The sequence below is a fragment of the Canis aureus genome, chromosome X, assembly GCF_053574225.1.
Source record: "Canis aureus isolate CA01 chromosome X, VMU_Caureus_v.1.0, whole genome shotgun sequence".
Lineage (NCBI taxonomy): Eukaryota > Metazoa > Chordata > Mammalia > Carnivora > Canidae > Canis > Canis aureus.
Genome location: NC_135649.1, coordinates 33,235,211 through 33,253,667, shown reverse-complemented (window position 1 = coordinate 33,253,667; position 18,457 = coordinate 33,235,211). Strand labels below are relative to the sequence as shown.

General features: G+C 45.9%; 1 protein-coding gene across 6 annotated transcripts in view; it reads left to right on the top strand.

Moving 5' to 3' along the window:
- DOCK11 (dedicator of cytokinesis 11) overlaps window positions 1-18,457 on the top strand; it is a 189,529-nt gene that overhangs the window by 16,008 nt on the left and 155,064 nt on the right. The window contains exon 1 of one of the 6 annotated variants that reach the window (XM_077888911.1): window positions 3,660-3,680. The exons of the other annotated variants lie outside the window; for them this stretch is intronic. The gene's annotated coding sequence lies outside the window, so the exon portion shown is untranslated. Of the gene's footprint in view, window positions 1-3,659; window positions 3,681-18,457 lie in introns of those variants that run through there. 6 annotated transcript variants of the gene reach the window in all.

Sequence of the window (18,457 nt, the reverse complement as noted above, 5' to 3'; positions counted from 1 at the left end):
TCAATTGAGAGGTAAATTGAAACTTCCTCTCTTCACCCAATCCAGTCACTGCCATCTTAGAATCACATCATGAAGACTCACTCACTGGCTGATCACAGGGGCAGCGGCCCTCCTCACCCTGGCGAGGGTTATAGCCCCGATGAGCTGGAGGCAGAGAGCGTTACTGCTCTGAAGGAGCGCTCCATCATAGATGCGGATTGCATTTTCTATTTTTACATCGACTCAAATTGGCCACGGCTATATTTCTCTGAGGCCCAGCCAATCTTTTTTCAGGCCCTTTGGCTCACTGACCTGGCTGTAGTGCATTGAAAATTGTGTAAAAGGCTGGGAGACCCTCCCTGCCACCACTGCCAGATTTGGTTTTAAAAATCTATAGGGACAAAGGCTTGCATTAACCATCTACACCTTTGTCCAGTTACATTTTTTCTTTCTTCCTCCCTTGGTAGGAAAACAGTTCCAGTTCTCCTTATCAGCCATCTCACTGAAAACATTTAGATGTTCTCAGTGGAATTAGCTTAAAAATTTTTTCTAGAGGAGCCTGGGTGGCTCAGTGGTGGAGCATCTGCCTTCATCTCAGAGTGTGATCCCAGGGTCCTGGGATCAAGTCCTGCATCAGGCTCCCTGCATGGAGCCTGCTTCTCCCTCTGCCTGTGTCTCTGCCCCACTCTCTGTGTCTCTCATAAATAAATAAAATAAATAAATAAAATCTTAAATTTTTTTTCTAATGTATTCACGTACTACCAATCTATACTAATCTATAAAAGATGGAAGAGTTGTTAACTGGAGTCCTGTTTAAATATTCTGTAGAAAATTGGTGTTTTCTCTGAATTATAGGCTCTTTCCCTTCAGCCTGGCTTATTGTATTTGATTTTATTTCATATTATTTTCCTGATTCACTGCTGTTTCAGGGGTTTTCGTTTTTTACTGGCCCTCATCTGAACTTCATGGCTTATGGGTGGGGTGCCTTTGATCAATGAGCTGCGTGACAGAGTCGATGCCTTAAAACTCCGGAACGTGTGGGCCTGTGGTATATACCAGAAGGAAGTAGAAACCAAGCATGTTGTTGGAGAGTGAGCTAGAGAGAGAGAGAGAGAGAGAGAGAGAGAGAGATGTGCTGAGCTGTGGAAGGTAACTGCCTTAGCTGAGAGAAAAGATAGATACTTTTAGTTTGTGCTAAAATATCAAGGAAAATGCTTTTGGAATGGATACTTGAACTGAAGCAGAGAATCTGATTCCACTGATTTCTTGTTAGAAGCTTAGATCTACTTAGGGCAAGGTTGGGTTGTGGAGGGATGGGGGAGGGCAAGACAAAGACTTAATCTGAGAAAACTAAAGGATGCAAAAGGTTCAGACCATGGGGAGGATTTTTCCCCATCATTGTAATAGACCAGGGGACCAGAGATTAAAATATTAACAGTAGTTTATGAGCGTAGCAGTATATTTTTTTATTCAGACTGGAAAAACTCAAACCCTTTTGAAACTGTACTAGGTCAATGGAATGGTTTTCTTTTGGGACTGAAGGGGTGAGTAGACGTTTATTCAGGGGATGGAGGCAGTGTACACTGTTAACTCGCATAATTCAGGACCCCAGATTCGTTAGTGAAGGAATGTAGAGGATACTGAGTCAGGGGGAAGTCTAGAGACTTGTGACCACCAGAAACCTGCAGAGGCCAGATTTCTTTCAGGAGACCAGGTTGGAGGAACTCGAGCTGCCAGGCCAGCCTGCCCTCACTTGTTCTACCCTCAGGTGGCAGAGGAACAACAGCTCATCCCCGAGTCAGACCCATGTTTCTCAAGGCAGCCAACCCTCCTTGGCAGGAATGGCAGCAATGGTGGTTGTTCCTTGGAGCCCCTGAGATTTTCTTTGAGACTGGCCCTCTGGGCCTGCCTTCCTCTAACTGGACTCCGTCCTCTCCCTACCATGGTGCTCTCTTCCCCTTTCCTCAGTGCTCTCTTCCCCTTTCCACCTTCTGGTACCCTCTCACTCTTCTTTCCCTCCCGATGATTTTCACCAAGCTGTGCCATGGGTGTTCATCTCTCTGTACTGATGCCTTCTTGGAAAATCTGTATATCTGGCTCCCTGGCCCAGCCCCAACCCCAGCACCAGAGCTCTCCCATAGCCAAGGCCTCTGCTGCTCCCATCTACCATGCTCTGGGGAGCTTCCTTCCATGGCTCCCATTCTCCATTTCTCATATTTTTCTCACCTCCTTACCCCTCTCCTCAGTGTTTGGCCACAAAGTGTCCTCCAGGGGACAGAGCCCTTTTTATTTTTTTTAACCTTTTCTTTAGCCAAGGATGGAAAATTCCAGAGGCCTGAGCTAGTGATGGCTTGGTGCCTTTTCTGGAAATCCAGTGGCCTGGATGCCAAGGAAACGTCGTGGAGCTACACATCTGGCAAGGTTGTCCCCTAAAACGTCCTAGCTTTGGCTCTGGTTCCAACCCAAAGAAGTAGACGTTCTAGCTGCAGAATTGTGGAAGAAGAATGAAGAGTTTAGGAAATGATATAATTTAAAAAAAAGAAATGATATAATTACAGATACAGAGCCCAGTTTACGTCACTTTGAGTTTTTTTTTTTTTTCCTGCTGGATTTAGTTGGGAAAGAGTGGCCTTTGGCTTAGTAGACCTTCCAAAAGTGAAGCATGACAAAGTTCCCGTGGCATAATTTCATGGAGGATTTTGCTCTTTTGGGGTAATCCTTTGGTACATTTCAAAGTGGGTTTCCCAGGTGGAGTGGGGTGGGCAGGCGCATCTTCCCAGTGGACACCAGATGGAATTGAGGACGTCCATCCTATCGTCATGTTTCTTGCTCCCTCCCTGGAGAAATCTTTTAAGCAGGATTTTGTCCACATGTCCCTAGTAGTATGACAAGTCAGAGTGGATCATCCTGACAGTAAGCAACAAAGTCATTGTCTTGAAATAGCTAGAAAGTGACCACCATTCAATGCTGCCTCTCAGGAGAATGAGGGAGAGTAACAGAAACCTCAAACCCAGAAAAATACCAACTCTATCTGCATTGGCTCCATGTTCCTCTAAGTGAAGCAAGCACCCAGATTTCCCAGTGGAGGCTTCTCTCCTCCCCTTCCTGTCTAGCAGTAAGGCCCAGCCCACCTTTGAACTCTGTTCTCTTGCTGCATCCCTTCCCACCATCTGGACATGGGCCATGCTGGGCCACTGCTGCTCCCCAGACACTTGTACCCCTTCTCACCTCCAGTGCCTTTGCATGTGCTGATTCCTCTTCCTGGAATGCCCTTCTGACCCCTTCTCTGCTCAAGAGAATCCTGTCCAGCCTGCAGAGGATAGGTCAGATCACCATCTCCCCCCATGATCCTCACCTCCCCCACTTGCAGCAAATCCCTCCTTCTGCAGGCTTATCGCCAGAAGTCTGAAATCCATCTCCCTGGGCCTCACTGCCTCCGGAGAATTTGGGGAAGGCTGCGTTCCTTGCCTCTCCCAGCTCTGGGAGCTGTCAGCACTCCGTGGCTCGTGGCTTGTGGCTCTATCACTCCTGTCTCTGCCTCTGTGACCACCTTGCCTTCTCTTCACTTGTATCAGATCTCCCTCTGCCTGTTTCCTAGAAGGTCATTTGTGATGGCATTCAGGGCCCAACCCAGGAATCCAGAATGATCTCCTCACCTCATTCATGATCTTTGACTTATGTAAGGACCCTTGTGCCAGAAGGTAACATTGCAGATTCCAAGGGTTAGGTTGGGGGCAGATCTTGGGCTGGGGGGGCATTCTTTTCATCTTCCCATGCTAATTCTTGAGTTTTAGAGAGGATTGATTTCATTCTGCCCCAGAACTACCTGTGACTACTTCTGTCCATTAGAATATAAGCGGGAGCTGGCCGGAGAGTGGGAAAGAGCTCAGGCATACTGGTCAGAGTGCCTGCAGGGCCCAGCAATTCCACTGACAATCTGTGTGGCCTTGGGCACCCAATTTAACTTTGTGGAACTTCCTTGTGCTCATTTGTAAAATGGAGATAATAGGGGGACCCCTGAGTGGCTCAGTCCATTAAGCATCTGCCTTTGGCTCAGGTCATGATCCCGGGGTCCTGGGATTGAGCCCCATGTCAGGCTCCCTGCTCAGTGAGGAGCCTGCTTCTCCTCCCTCTGTACCCCTTTTCCCTCCTCATGCTCACACACTGTCTCTCAAATAAATACATAAAATCTTTAAATAAGAATATGAACAGTACGTATCTCTAGATGGTGAGATTTTAAGTTTTATTCTTGCTTTGCTTTCTGTTTTGCAAACGCTCATTTATTTTGCATGGAGCGTGTATTATTTTTATAATCAGAAAAAATAGAATTCCAGACAAGCTCGATACTAACCTTTCAGGCTTGCTGTATTTATGTGTCCTATGTCATATATATATATATATATATATATATATATATATATATATATATGACATGTAGTAGCTGTATGATAATTAGCATGGTGCTATTAAGATAATTTCACCTCTAATCCTGCAGCTCCTTCCCCAGTGTTTTGTACATCTCGCATTCTCTCTTGTCTGTTGAATCAATAAATTGAGGATGGTCTAGAAATTAGAGACATCCAATTCCCATTTGCTTTTCATTCCTGTCTGCTTCATTATTCCCCAGTTTTTGCTCACAATGCATTCTCTACAAAGTGAGGTTTCAAAAGGTATATGTATATACACTTAAACCCACATGATATATATGCCTGTATGACTATGTATATCTATTTAATGTTTCTTTTTTTATAAAGATTTTATTTATGTATGTGAGATAGAGAAAGAGTGAGCACACAGATGGTGGGGAGGGGAGAGTCAGAGGGAGAGGGAGAAACAGACTCCCCCACTGAGCCAGGAGCCCTGGGGTGGGGGGCGCTTGATCCCAGGACCCTGAGATGGATACCTGAGCCCAAGGCAGACTGCTTAACTGACTGAGCCACCCAGATCCCTGTTTCCTATTTTTTAAATAAACTTCCAGAGGCAGAAATGTCTACCTTGAATTTTCTGAAAAGTAAATTTAAATTGCTCTCACCTTCCTTGCATGTGAAATGTGCCTCAGGTTGTTGGTAATCATAGTCATCCTTTGCTGCCATTAATAATATTAATCACTAGAGGGACTTACATGTCAAGTAAAGCTAATTAATAGGCGATATGCATTGATACTGCAGAGATTTCTGGGTGCAATCTTCCTGATTTTGCACATGCTGTATCCTTGTTCTCTTATTTAAAAATAGTCTTAGGCTTCTTGTGGCTTTAAGAGAAATGGATGGGAGAATTACTGAGAAATTGGGAGCTTTGAAATGGAAGATCTTGTCTCTGACATTTAAGATAATTAGATCACGGAAGGCAGCGTGGTGAACCGGGTCTTCTGCCCTCTGTGCCGCGTGCCTTTCTTCTAGCAGCACACACATACTTGAGTTGTCTCTTCCTTGTCCTCTCTCCCATCTTCTCCCCCTTCTATCGCTCACTTCTTTCCCACCCTCACTCCGATCATTATATGAAACCAATCGATAAGAATGGATTTGTTGTATTTCACCTGGGTTTGGAATGTTTCTTGTTCATCTGTCATAACGTTAAGAGGGTGAGAGGCATGAATAGGCTGCGCAGCGAGGCTTTCCGAGGCACCGGGACTATTTTGTATGTTCTGTAGGACACTCAGTGGTCAATACCTGCCCTTACATGTCTGTTAAAGCCCATAGATTGGCCGCACCAAGAGTGAACCCTAATTTGAACTGCGGACTTGGGGTGATGATGATGGGTGAGCGTAGGTTCGATCGTAACAAATGTACCTCTCCGATGTGGGACGGTGATAATGGGAGAGCTGCGTGCGTGTGTGTGGGCAGAGGGTACACGGGAACGGAACCCTCTGTACTTGCTGCTCAATTTTGCTTTGAACCTAAACCTGCTTGCAAAAAAACAAAACAAAACAAAACAAAAAAAACCTGTCTATTTTTAAAAAGTAAGATGCATGATGTATGGTATTTTTCTTGTTGTGAGAGATAAACTTAAATGCTGTTCTTTTGTGCTTCTGTGGGCCACTCATTTTTCTGCCTGTCAGTGGTCCTCATTTTCTCTCCCATCCCTGCTAGTTTGGAAGGTTGCTTTCCTGGCTCTCTCGCCAACTCCGTTTGGCATAATTACGAAGGCCAGCAAATGTGGATTGAACACTTTGAAGGCTTGGGATGAAAAGTGCTAGGTAAAAGCAAAGCAATTTTATTGTTAGAATGGGGGATAATGAGTCAGAAATTTTAAGGTCGGCTCCTCGCTGTATGACCCTGGAGGCGGTGCATGGCACCTTCTGAGATGGATCTTGGAAGCCGAAATCACCGTGAAGAGGTACCTGCTAATCAAATTCTGGCTTTGGTACAGCTGTGTTTGCTCTGAAGCCCACGTGCAAATCAAATCATTCCGCATACGTTAGGGGAATCTGATTTTTGAATAAACTTGATTGGAATCCTTTGGCACGGCAAAGAATCCTTTTGTCATGCAAATGAACACCCACTAATTTATATCTTTTGGAAGGTAGGATTTAATGGTTTAGGTTTCTCTAGCTCCCGTGCCATTTAAAATCAAATTGAGCCGGGGGTCTGGGAGAGAAGAATTGCTCTGGGAAGTTGCATTAACTCCTTCAGCCCTGAGGAAGCCATTCAGTCAGTTATTGCTTCTGGGAACTAAATAATACCCTTGTCACCTGAAAGATTTAAAATAGCCTTTGTAAGTGGCTCCTTAGTCTCTGAAAGAACATGACTCATTCCCTCATTGTAACCTGAAAGAAATCCAAGTGTCAGAAGACGCTGGGGAATGGACTTGAATTGTACTTGTAAACATCAATACGAGAAGTTTGAAATATTAGGAAAACAATATGATGTGGGTTAAAAGTTGATGGTTGGAATGAGTATATTAGGATGTGGCTGAAAGAGCAAGGGGTGAATTGGCAGCCCTTTCTAGAATATTCCTTGGGGAATTGCTTGCTGGCCACATTAAGGTTCTTGAGCTTTTGCTGTACTCTGGGTACCATAGGTTGTCTTTATTCTTTTGTCCAGGGAGCCCCCCCAACCTCTACCCTCTGCTCCCCAACCCTGACCCCCTGTATTTCTGACTGCCCTGTATTTATACATGGCCTCATAATGGTGCCCCTGCCAGCTTCACTGGGGGTTGCTGCCCCCCTCAAGCAGCCTTTGGATCCGTCTTTCTGCACATGACCAGTGGAAGGAAACTGAGTGTATTTGGAAGAGTCTTGCATTAGTGCTGGGAGATGGATTGTATTCCTGCACCTCTTCAAACCCACGTTCTTGACAATATAAAATGGGGCTGTAGAGGGTGCGGTTCTCCAAGCCTGGGTCAGCCTTTGCCTTTCATTGACCTCAGTGGATGCCACTTAATGGAAAAATATGATCAGGGTTCACCCTATGGAATCATTGCTTAATATTGTAGATGACTCATTGGAACTAGTGTGTTAGAAAATCACTTCCAGATGTGTAGCAGAAGCTTTTCCAAAAGGAAGAAATAAACTCTGGAAAACTGGGTTAGTTTTCTTTTTTCTTTTTATGATCTTAGGGCCAGAATCAAATCTTCCTGTATATGGCTGGCCAACATGTATTTGGAGTTCTAAGTAGCAGGATCAAGTTCACTTACTTTTAGACTGGCACCCATAGAGGTGGGGGGCTGCCTCTAGCCCACCTCCCTGCCCCAACTCAACTGTTCCCTACCCATCTCATAACCATGAATGCTCTGGTAGCCTTACCTGGTCCCTCAGGCACTGACCTCATTCTTTATCAACAGCAGCAAACACTTCTTGAGGCTTCCTGTGTGAAGGCATGTTGCAAGGTACTGGGAAGGATAGAAGGATTGTTCTCCTGTTGGAGGACTGCAGAAGCACAGGTCATGCTGCAAAGGGACTGAGCACGTGTCAGCATCTGGGGAGAAGTGTCACTTTCTGGTTGCGGAATATTGGGAAAGTTACTCAGCCTTCCTAAGCCTCAATTTCGTTGTCTATCACATGGGCGTGCCACTGATAACAATACCTACTTCGTAAGGTAAGTGTGGGCCTACATGAGATGGTCCATGGTAAACACTGGGCGTCAGCTAAGTGTCAGCCATTATTCATGTAATTTGCACCCCCCACCCCTGTGTGTTGTGTGTGTGAATGTGTGAGAGAGAACATGAAACATGAGTTAGTGACTGATGCACTCCAGGAAGAACCAGTGTTTAATTTTTTGAGACTCTCTTTAAATGGATTTCACTCCAGGGTTCTTCCTGGGTGGCTCAGTCAGTTGAGCGTCCAGCTTTTAATTTGGGCTCAGGCCAGGATCTCAGGGTCATGGGATTGCGAGCCCCCTGTCGGGCTCCACTCTGTGGGTGGAACCTGCTTGGGATCTTCTCCCTCCCTCTGCTTCCCAGCCCCCAGCCATGTGCATGGCCGTGTTCTCTCTCTCAAAAAAAAAAAAAATGGATTTCACTCCAGCAAAGAATTCACTGGCTTCTCCTATTCAATGATGTTTCAGTTGGGCCCTCTTAAAAGAGGTAATGTGTTGTCATCTCCTTAGAGGCACCAGATGACAGATCTTGCAGATCATGCCATATAGTCAAAAGGAAAATATTTGTGAGCAGCTCAGCCCAGAGCCCTTGCAAAGGCCAAGCCTGCTTCAACAAGGTGTTTTTGGGAAATACAATTTTTTTGTTTTCCATCCTGCTTATGTTTTCATAGCTTACCTCTTACAATATTATATTAGAGTACATTGCATTTATAATTTTATTAATCACAAAATGTCTTAGTATACTAGAATATGACAAAAACATTTCTGAAATTTGAGAAAGCTATCCCAAAAGGCAAAGATCATAACCGTCACTGTTCAATAGGAATATATGTCTCCATTCTTTTTGAAGAGTTAAAAATGGTTAAGAATTTGTGAAACTGCCAGAGTACGTATGCCAGAGTTAGACGGCATTGCTTGGAATCCTGACTGTGTTAGGTATTGTTTTTTAAGGGATTGCTGGGGAAGCGGGAACAGAAGGAGAATGAGAGAATCCTAAGCACACTCCCTGCAAAGCACTGAGCCCGATGCAGGGCTCCATGTCACGACCCTGAGATCATGACCTGAACTGAAACCAAGGGCCTGATGTTTAATGGTTGGCGCCACCCAGGCACCCCTGACCGTATTAGTTTTCTATTGCTGCACTGCCTATTACCACAACATGAGCAGCTTAAAATAACTTCTTATTTCATAATCTCTCTGGGTCAGAAGTATGGGCAGGGCTCAGCTGGAGTCTTTCCTCGGAGTCTCACAGGTGTTGGCAGGGCTGTCTTGTCATCTGGGAGCTCAGGGGCCTTTTCCAAGCGTGTTCAGGTTGGCACAGCTCGGTTCCTGTGGTTGTAGGACTGACTGGTCCTGCTTTCCTGCTGGCTGTTGGCTACAGGTGGAGGTGGCTGTCAGCTCATAGAAGACACTTTCAGGTCCTAGCCATGTGGGCCTCTCTTACCATGGCAGCCTGCTTCTGAAAAGCCAGCAGCTCTGGGCGCCTGGGTGGCTCAGTCAGTTGAGTGTCACTCCTGGTTTTGGCTCAGGTTGTGATCTCGGGGTTGTGAGATCGAGCCCGGTGAGGGGCTCCATGCTCAATGGGGAGTCTGCTGGAGATTCTCTCCCTTTGCCTCTCCCTCTGCCCCTCTCCTCTCTCTCTCTGTCTCGTCTCTCTCTCTCTCTCTCTCTCTCTCTCTCAATAGATAAATATTTTTTAAGAATAAAAAGCCAGCAGGCAATTTACTCTTTCCAGGAAAAACCTGGTCCCTCTTCTGGGGATCACCTGATTAGGCCAGCCCCTCCCCCCCAGGATCCCTCCCTTTTGATTGACTCAGAGTTAATATACTATTCACACAATCAGGGAAGTGCCACTTCATAATCTTCACAGTTCCACTTACATTCAAGGGGAGGGGATTTTACCAGGCAAGTAGACTGCAGGGAGGAATCTTAAGGGGCAGCTTAGTTTTGGGCCTGCCACATTGACTATATCACTCAATTGGGCAAGATGCCCAACCTCCCTTAGTCTCAGTTTTCTTGCAGATAAAATCTGAGTAATGATAGTATTTTCTACCTCATAGGATTATTGTGAGAATTAAATGAAGTGTAACACATAGCAGCGCAGTTAGCACAGCACCGGATGCTTAACAAACTTGTAGTAAGTGCTAGAATTGTGACAGAAAAGAGCTACTTTTCCTTCTCCCCTCTTACCTTTTCTCAAGAAGGTGAGGGTTCTGTTTTTCTAATGATTTAAGCACAAAGAGGGATTTCCTAAGAATAAAAGTCACTTAACACAAATTTATTTTTTTTAAGATTTTATTTATTTATTTATGAAAGACAGAGAGAGAGAGACACAGAGAGAGGCAGAGACACAGGCAGAGGGAGAAGCAGGCTCCATGCAGGGAGCCTGATGCGGGGCTCCATCCCGGGTCTCCAGGACCACGCCCTGGGCTGAAGGTGGCGCTAAACTGCTGAGCCACGTGGGCTGCCCAACACAAATTTATTATTATTATTAAATTTAATTTTCTGTTTAAAGTTTTGTTTCTTTGAGTGTGCCTGTGTGCACGAGCAGAGGGAGGGGCAGAGGAAGAGAAGAGCCGGATGCTGGGCTGGATTCCAGGACCCCATGACCCTGAGATCACGACCTGAGCTGAAATCAGGAGTTATGTGCTCAACCAACTGAGCCACCTAGGTGCCCCTATTTGTTTTTCTTTTTAAGGATTTTATATATGTATTTGACGGAGAGAGCACACAAGCATGGGGAGCAGCAGGCAGAGGGAGAGGGAGAAGGCTCCCTGCTAAGCAGGGAGCCCCATGTGGGGTTTGATCCCTGGACCTGGGGATCATGATGTGAGCTGAAGGCAGACGCTTAACCGGCTGAGCTACCCAGGCACCCCTAAAGATTTTATTTTTATTTATTTATTTTTAAAGATTTTATTTATTTATTCATGAGAGACACGGAGAGAGAGGCAAAGACACAGGCAGAAGGAGAAGCAGGCTCCCTGCAGGGAGCCCGACGTGGGACTCGATCCCGGGACTCTAGGATCATGCCCTGGGCCAAAGGCGGCGCTAAACTGCTGAGCCACCCGGGCTGCCCCAAGATTTTATTTTTAAAGTAATCTCTATATTTAACGTGGTGCTCGAACTCAACCCTGAAATCCTGAGATCAAGAGTCTCATGCTCCACCGACTGAGCCAGCCAGGCACCCCATAACCCAAATTTCTAAACCAGTTGTTTTGGAATGTCTACGTGGAGGCCTTCCTCCAGATACCCTTCTGACTTGATTCTTTGTTAAATGAATGCATGTGCACTACTGAGTTCAGGCTCTACCCTGCCCTGGGGTTTGAGGTCTGTTTCCTAGTTAAAGGAAAAGTTTCAGACATTCGTCTACTTAGGAAAAAAGCAGTGATCTATATCAGTGATCTAGTGTAGAGAATGCCTTTGATAACAAATACTCACTTTGTAGAGCAGGAAATAGCAATTTACAGGCAGGCCCCACCCTGGGTTTCTAACCTTTAGTCTGAAGCTCTTCAGCAGTTCAGCCTCTGAACAGTCCTGAAATTTAGGGTTAATTTATTGCCAGAAGCTACTGAAGCACAGCTATTTATTTCAGGGGACTCGGGGTATGGTTTCAGGGCCATTCCTAGAAGACAATATGTGTTGCTTCTTCCCCTTGCCTGTAGCAATTGATTATACTTTAGATACTTGCAAAATAAATTCCCACGAGACAAATGGTTTTTGCTTGGTGGGAGGAGGAGTTTGGGGGCGGGGGTAAAGAAACAAGGGCAGAGACCCAAGAATGGCAATACGTGCAATTTACAAACAGTGGGAATCACTTCTGAGTGATTCTTCAGGATGGAACTGAACTTGGATGTCACTTGTCGCAATGATGACTTTAATGTTCCGTTCCATTCAGTAGTAACAACTCTGCCTGTTTCGCTTCTGTGTGACAAGTTCGGAAGTTTGAATGTATGTTGTCCAGAACCAGCCAGCGGAAGGATAGCTTATGAGGTGCCTGCTGGGTGGAACTAGGGAACCTTAAAATTCTACATGGGGGGAATCCCATGTCCCCACCATCCTGCCTGCCTCCACTGGGCTTGCTTACCACACCCAGCCTGAATTCCCTTTCCACCAGGACCTAGCATACAGGTGACCTACAGCATTAGTTGCCCAGGGAGGAGCCACGTCGGAGGAGGAGTTGAGTTGTTACCTCATTGAGAAGATCTCAGGTTTTGTTCCTGTACCCGCCCAGGAATGTCTAAAAAGAGGTATAAGGATTCCCTTCCTTTTGTCTCTACTTTAGGCTGACTGCCTCCTCCCTAATAATTTTACCTGTACATTCTCTTTTTTTAAAAGATTTTTTTTTTAATTCACGAGAGAGACACACAGAGAGAGGCAGACACATAGGCAGAGGGGAGCCTAATGTGAGACTCTATCCCAGGACTCTCGGATCTCGGCCTGAGCCAAAAGCAGATGCTCAACTACTGAGCCACCCAGGCGCCCTTATCTGTGCATTCTTTAAAAAATAAAGTTGATTGAAAACTTTTGTGTGCCAGAGGACACCATCAAGAGAATCAAAGGGAACCCACAGAAAGGAAGAAAATTTTCTCAAAGCATATATCTGATAGGGATTAATACTCCGAATGTATGATTTAAAAAGCCTCAAGCTTGAATAAACATTTCTCCAAAGATGATGTGGCAAATGGCCAATAAGCATAGGAAAAGATGCTCAACATCACTAAGCATTGGATAAATGCAAATCAAAACCACAGTAAGATGCCTCCTCACACCCATCAGGATGGCTGTTATCTCAGAAAAAGAGGGGGGTGTTGCCTGGGTGGCTCAGTCGGTTTAGCATCTGATTCTTGATTTCAGCTCAGATTGTGATCTCTAGGTCCTGGGGTCAAGCTCTGAGTTGGCCTCCCTGCTTGGCAGAGAGTCTGTTTGTCTTCCTCTCCCTCTGCCCCTCCCCCTTCAAATAAATACATCTTTAAAAAATAAAATTAAAAATTAAAAAATGCCTAATAGGGATCCCTGGGTGGCACAGCGGTTTGGCGCCTGCCTTTGGCCCAGGGTGTGATCCTGGAGACCCGGGATCGAATCCCACGTCGGCTCCTGGTGCATGGAGCCTGCTTCTCCCTCTGCCTGTGTCTCTGCCTCTCTCTCTCTCTCTCTCTCTGTGTGACTATCATAAATAAATAAAAATTAAAGAGAAATGCCTAATAACAAGTGTTAGAGAAGATGTGGAGAAATTGGAATCCCTGTGCACTCCTGGTGGTGTGGCCATAGTGGAAAACAGCTTGGCAAGTTCCTCAAAAATTTAAATTTGGAATTACCATATGATTCAGCAGTTCCACTTCTAGGTATATACCCAGAAGAAATGAAAGCAGGAACTTATACAGGTACTTGCACACCCTTGTTCACAGCAGAATTCTTCACAGTAGCCCAAAGACAGAAACAACCCAGATGTCCGTCCACAGAGACATGGTATATGTACAATGGAATATTATTCAGCCTTTAAAGGAATGCAGATCCGACACACACTGCAACATGGACAAGCCTTGAAAACGTCATGCTAAGTGAAATAAGCCAGATGCAAAAGGACAAGTATTGTATGCTTCTGTTTATCTGGGGTACCCGGAACAGGCCAATTCAGAGACAGAAGGCAGATTAGCAGTTACCAGCATTGGGTGGGGTGGGGATGGTGGGAAGGAGGAGTTAGCGATCACTGCATGCAGAGTTTCTGTTTGGGATGGTGAAAAAAATTCAGAGATGGACGGTGGTGCTGTTTGCACAATAATGTGAACGTACCTAATGCTGCTCAAGTGTGCACCTGAAAGTGGTTAAAGTGGTCACTGTTGGGTCATGTATATTTTACGGTAGTAAAAAACAGAAAACAACAACCCAAAACCCTGCAATGTATAAACTTGATTATATGCTTTTGGATTATAACAGCAATACTCATTCGTGCTACAGAACCTGGGGAAAAACAGAAAAGAAAAAGGAAGAAGAAACCTCACCCATAGTTGCACCACTCAGAATTCCTAAAGTTTCCGTGTTTTCATTTGAGCATATTTACTTTCTTCCTTGTCCGCATGGATGATGGTCAAGCTCTACCGATTCCTGTATAGGTGGTTCAGGAACACCTAGTGATTCACCCCCGCCCCCATCCGTGATTTCAGGGCCTTAGGCAATCCACAACCAGAAAGGACATGAAAGAGGCCTCTGGGTGGCAGGAACATCGCTGCGGTGGCAAGCTTTCTGTGGGAAGCCGGTTGTCGGCAGGGCAGTGCATCTGGGGCCGTGACCACATTGTGGGAACAGCTGCTGGCCGGGCCACGGGGACCTCGGGTCAGCAGGTCTGGCTCCCGGCCACAGCTTTATGAAAAGCATACAGCAGGGCTTTCCAGCCAGGGCTCTTTCCCCCTGCTGCACACCAAGCCCCAGAGCGGCACCACAGTTAGACCTCCCTTCATAGAAGAAGCAGTGAGGGTTCTAATCTCTTACCCTCAGTCCTTGTGTCCACCACCTGCCCTGGGGACCTTCCAAAAGGAGCTCTGTCCTCTGGTCCCCGAGAGAGAGGAAGATGCTTGAGGCTTTAGCCAGGGTCTCCCTCTGCCTGATTGCTTGACGACCACGTCCCAGCTAGCTTGAAAGTGACTGCTCTCTGCTTGTGTTTACAAGGTAGCAGGGGCAAGCCTTCGATCTAGCCTGAGGCTGCCACGTCTACACCGCAAAAGCCGGTGTGTTCCAGAGTTCCAGGAAGCTCGCTGGGCTGGACCAGGATGGCTCCCATGGACAACCCTCTGATGGATGGTCGATGGTCGCAGGAAAGAGAAAAGGCCTTGGTGGTTTAGCAAAGGGGGAGGGGGTGACTAAGACGGACAGCTTTTTAAGCATTTCACTTGGGTGCTGTTTTGAAACCCACCAAGAGATTTATTCGCTTTCCCAGGCAAAAATGGGCTATTATTTAAACGCAGGATGGAAATGGCATTGGAGAGAATAGACTCAAATGGCGAGAATTCTTGCAATAGGCCCATCCTCTGCCTATAGATTAAAGTAGAAAAGCAGTAATCCTGTTTTGCCCGAATTGTCTTGTTGGGAAGCATGTCAGCAGTGGCAGGGAAGTAATTACACTGATCTTCCTCCTTAAACACAGTGGAACGCCACATGCAAACAGTGCTGTCCTTTGAATAGTCACCACCGTAGGAGGGCACACTCCCGAACAAACACACGGGATGCTTCTCAGAATGAGTTCATGAGTCATGTGAGACGAACCCCAGCCTTTATTCTGCAGTCCCATCTCACACGTATTTCTTTTCATCGGGTATGTCTTTTTATCATGAGATGAGAGTCTGCGTTTCGGTAAGTAAAGGAAACTTGTCGTTAAAAAAAAAACCTGACTTCGGATGGCTTAATTGTGTTTCATCAATTCTATAATTATAGCATTGTTGCTGGCTGCCCCCCCCTCCCCCCACCCCAGTTGATACAGGTCCAGTTGCTGTGAAAGGTTCCCTCCCTGGGGCACCTGGGTGGCTCAGTTGGTTGGTTGAGCGTGTGATTCTTGATTTCCACTCAGGTCGTGATCTATGGATTGTGAGATGGAGCTCTGTGCTGGGCGTGGAGCCTGCTTAAGAGTCTCTCGCTCTCCCTCTGCCCTCCCCCCACCCAGTCTCTAAATAAATAAGTAAATAAATAATTTTTTTTCTTAAAAAAGGTTCCCTCTGTAAGGCTGGAGCTTCACATTGCCTATTGAAATCCCTAGAATTCTTAACACCTTGAGTGAGAAATCTGGATAAGGATTGATCTCTTTTGGGGTAGTACCTTGTGCACATAGCAGGTGCTCAGTAAATGGTTTATGGGTGGATGTGTCTTGGGAATCAAAGGGATTTTTGAACACTAATCCCCATTTCTCTATACCCTGGGGTTTCTCTTCTGTTATTTGGAAAACCGCAGCTCTCAGAAATCGACAGTAGTAGGACTCCAATTTGGACGGAGAAAAATACAGAAAACAAGTAGAGGAGCATCAAAATGGTGATCGTGGGATTCTAAGTGACTTTTATTTTTTACATTTTTGAATTACAAATTCCTCAATGAACATGCATTGCTTTATAATTACGCAAACCAACAAATCATTTATAAAAATAATGCAACCTGTTCATATGAAGTTAGGAAGGCAGTATATCTTAACCTTTTTTGGGTTACACACTCCTTTGAGGTTCTGGAAAGCTCTGGAGCTTTTTCCCGGGAAAAAGTACATGTAACGTTTTTCCTATAATTTCAGAATATCCCATCCCATCCAAGGATCACTTAAGACCCCAGATTAGGAGCCTGTTTAGGAATGGAGAAAGTGGCACCCAAGTAGGAGTTAGCTGCTAAATAAATGTGGAATGCTGTAGAGTTATATGCGGATTACTATCAGTATGGGAACATCTCTGTAAGTGGTAGAGCCATTGAATCAGGCTATGCAAATCAATCATGATGCCTTTGTGTGAGAGAGGGGATTTCCCTTTGTAAAACCGCAAGTGTCCTGCCTGTTCCTCTATAGGTCACAGGAACTCACTGGGAGTAAGTAAAAAGCCTTCAAGGTGGGGTTGAGAGCCCGCTGAGCCTAGGGTTTGTATCCCTGTAAAGGAAGCCCCTAAACTCTCAGGCAGGATTTTCTCCAGCAGCAGCAAAGAGAAAGAAGCAGGGCGTTTGATCTAGGGCTGGGGAGTGGCCCTGAATGTGGTTCTGAATGACAAGGGGCTAGGGAGGGGGCCGTTGGCCATGGGGGTCCAGGTGGAATCGAAAATGAAAGCAAGGCAGGAAGGAACTGTCTATATTGAGAGGATGGGCAAAGGTTATGCTAGTCTAGTTGAAGAATGTACTGGGGGGAGAAGGTATATAATCTTTCCTGAGAAACCCCTAGTTTTGTCATTGTGATGGTGGTTCGGCCACCTGCTACAGGTAGAGGTCTTTGGAGGCTGTTCTAGGTCTAAAGGCTCAACGATGGCATCTGCGTGGGCTGAGGGCTGGCCGTGCAAAATGGGGGCACTTAGTGAAGAGTGTGGCAGAGTGCTTCTTGCTGGTGCTTCTGGGCATGTGTGACAGGGCATGCACTTTGGATTAGTTTTAGGGGAGGAAGCCCGAAAATAGACGTGTGGGTACACTCAGCTCACAGAGCAATTAATAAATGGGCAGTGAGGGATGGAGAGAGAGGGGTTGTTTAGGAGGAAGTTCGGCCATGGGGACACGGTTACCAGCACAAGTGGACTTTGACTTTTTTTCTTAAGATTTTATTTATTTATTCATGGGAGACACAGAGAGAGACAGAGACACAGGCAGAGGGAGAAGCAGGCTCCATGCAGGGAACCCGACGTGGGACTCGATCCCAGGTCTCCAGGATCACTCCCTGAGCCAAAGGCAGACGCTCAAGCCCTGAGCCACCCAGGTGTCCCTGGAGGCCACATCTTACAAGCGTCGCTAAACAGTTTCAGCTTTTTTTCTGCAAGCTCCGGTGAGCCGCTGAAGACTTTTAAACAAAGGAATACTGTGATCCAACTTATTTTTCATCCAAAGTTTGACCATTTTGGATCAAACTAGCCATTGAAGAGGTGTTGGAAACAAATTAAGGGCAGACTGGCAGCTTATTTTTTTCAAAAGGAAATGTTCAGGCTGATTTAATCCCTGTCACATGAGGAAGATGTAAGGATTTCTCCTTCTCTTTTTAAAAGAAAGTCTTTTCACATAAACAGAGCCCTCACTCTGTTTTTCCTCAGTAGTTTTGTGCGCAACTCTAATGACTAGTTTTCCATAATTCAGTGTATTGCTCCTGGAAAATGTAGACAACAGGGCAAATTTTCAGCCTATGCTGTCATTTTATGGATTAATTTCCATTAGCGCCGACCTTCTGGCTTTCAGTGCATAAATATGAGTAAAACATCTGTTCGTGTCATTCCCCTGCTTCAGAACCTCTGCTGGCTCCCCCTCACCTACACCAGCAAGCAGTCCAACTCATTGCCTTGGCATCCAGGGCCCTTCAAAAACGTGCCTTTCCAGCTCATCTCTGCCATTTGTCCCCTTTCTGTCCATTCCCAGACTTGCCAAACACATGCTTTTACTCCTCCATGCTCTTACTTATTAGGCTCTCTCTCCTTTGCCTCTAGGGTGTTTATCCATCTCGTCTGCCATGGGTATTTTTGCCCAGTGCTGGAGGCTGAGCGCACAGACCACCTCCTCTCTGAGCTTCCCTCCCCAGCAGGATTCATCTCTCCCTCACCTGTGTCCCCACAGCACTCTGTGTCACCCATCCTAGCCCTCACCCCATCATGTTTCAACTCTGTTTTGGGGTCTTTCCCCCAAGCCCATGAGTTAGTTGATGAAGGATAGGGCCCATATCATGCCTGTCTCTGTTTTCTGAGCTTTGTAGCCATGGTCAGGCAGCTGGTTGATGCTCAGTGACTGCTTAGAACTAAGCTGTG